Genomic DNA, 2,574 nt, shown 5'->3' with positions numbered 1-2,574 from the left:
ACAATGTTAAACTGCAAATTTTATTCATATATTTCATTTATTTAATATGAAATATATGCTCTCCACCTGAAATTAGTAGTGGCTTGACCCAGAACATCATGCTTTTCCTTTAACATTAGAGTCACGGTGGTCATCTATTAACGCCTTTCAAGGTAAAACATTTGAATTGAAATAATATGACTTTCACTTTGCATTGGAAGTTCTATACAGTTAAAAATGAATTTATGTGAACTGATTTTTACTCTTATGATCAAATGTAAACAACTTTTTGATGAATTATAATTTTGTGATATATAAATTATAAATGAAAGTGAAAGGTCAAATATGAGTTCCTTTTGAATACACTCAAAGAGGTTAAGACAGCAAATTATCACTTAGTTAAAGGAAGTATTTTCATGGAATATGTTACTTCTATTTCTTCCATAGCAAGAGTAAATAAATTTTTATTGTACAAGTAATCATTAAATGGCCCCATATGTTTTAATCTTGTTGATTAGTTGGCAGTATATAACTGGCAGAGTTTCGAGTAGTAGCGTTATAATAAACACTGCTGCACAAGTATGAAAGTAAAATAATCATACACCTGTCTGCGCGAGAAACGGCAAATTAGCAAGTGTACTGTTGTATAATGTAAATTTTAGTTCTGTTGTTTTTCAAATTTTGATCAAAACAAGTTTGTTAAATTGTTTAAACATAGGTAACTGTATATTTACGTGGTTGTTATAAATAAAATAAATTCAAAAAATATTTGTTTCGTTTATCCAATATTAATAATCATTTTATTTATTCCTTGTTTGTAAGGAGCGGATATAAACTGGAAACAAACATTTATTTTTAAGTAGAAATGTTGAACGTTTTCTCAGTTTCAAATTTTCATAAAATGTAAAAAATAGAATTTCAGTTTTGTTAAACAAATCCATTATTTTATGCAGTTTTTTTTTAATTATAGTGACGAACATTTCGTTATTATAGCCTACTATTTACGAAACACTTTACTGAGTAATTAAATTATCCGTTAGCAGTACAGCTTGTAAATTAACGTTGTAATGACGTGTTTTTCAGCTACTGAGTAAATGAAAAAATTACAAAATGAAAGTGGGCGCGACAAGAAGAATACAAACAGTTCTGGCGAACGTTGTGGCGAACGATTTGAATTGTGTCACTGAAATTCATAACACGCTGACCAATATAAACGACATTGTAAATTTTTCTGAGAATTTGTTTTAAAATAAAAAAAAAAAAACATTTCTTAAATACAAGATAATCTCAAAAGCATTCTTCTGTTTATAGATAGTTTTCCTTTTTACAAATTTATAAGAATTTCTTAATGTCCGGAGAGACTAACGAAGGATACACTGAGACGGGAAAGTCATTCATTCAGCTGCACTATGCTTGTGTTGTTATCGGCATTATAATTATACTTAAAATACTCTGCTTTAGTAGACCTTTATAATTACCGCAATAAAAAATTTTAGATCGTGAAAGTGCAAACCATAGTAAAAATATTCCGAACGTAGGGTACGTTTACTAGCACAAACGATAGGTATTGTGGCTTCCACTCATGCGACTATGAGATTATAATAATATGAGTTAAGCACCTAGAGAAGTAACACACCAGCATCATTTGAATTCCTCTGCAGCCTGATGTGCCATATGCTGAAAACGCTCGATGATTATTCCATACGTTAATTTTTTTACATCATAATTGAAGGACAATATTTTTAAACAAAGTGTACCAACTTTTCCGTATTGTCTGTAAATAAATTTGTCATGCTACATTCGACCATTATATATTTGAAACTGAGAGCGAGATGTTTTGCTGAATTTTACAAAGAGAAGGAGAATATATTAGAATAGAAAATCATAATAGGAAATAGAAATTCAAAGAAATAAGAGTTTATAATTCATCGATTAAAATAATTCAGACAATAGATTTACTCATGTAACAATTTTAGTTGAGGTAAAGGTAGAGTTATACAGTACTGAAAAATTAATAACGCTATCTGACGTGTATAAAATTATTTCTACGCCATTCTGATCGATAGTAAATTTATAATTTACTATTAGATTTATATGTTATAAATTTACGAAAATTTAAATACAAGGAATAGCTGTAGATTTTATTCAATTATCTATTGTTCAAACAAAGGAATCGCTCACCATATCAATTTGCATAAAAATTTTGAAATTTAATATATTTAAAATTATAGAATGATAAATAAACAATTCTTCGATTAGTTAAAAACGGACACACGTGTGTGCTTTTTAACAAGTACATTAGTTGTCATAGAAAAATCAATTTGTTGCATTGTTAAACTAATGTACTATTAGAATTGTGTGTCGTATGCAGCATGTGAGTATTTTATTGTATTATACTTAAAATATAAAATAACAAATTGTAATATTGATATAAATATACATATACAGAACTTTATATATATATGTATAGGTTCGTTAATCGGCAACTGATAACCTGGAATGCCAGTGTAATCTGGCTTCCTCCGATAATTAGTCAATAATCCGAATTCGTTTCAGTAAAATCTAGCATACTATTGTGAATGGCATGTGCACAAT

The sequence above is a fragment of the Centruroides vittatus genome, unplaced genomic scaffold, assembly GCF_030686945.1.
Source record: "Centruroides vittatus isolate TY-2023 unplaced genomic scaffold, ASM3068694v2 contig_421, whole genome shotgun sequence".
Lineage (NCBI taxonomy): Eukaryota > Metazoa > Arthropoda > Arachnida > Scorpiones > Buthidae > Centruroides > Centruroides vittatus.
This window is presented reverse-complemented; position numbering follows the sequence as displayed.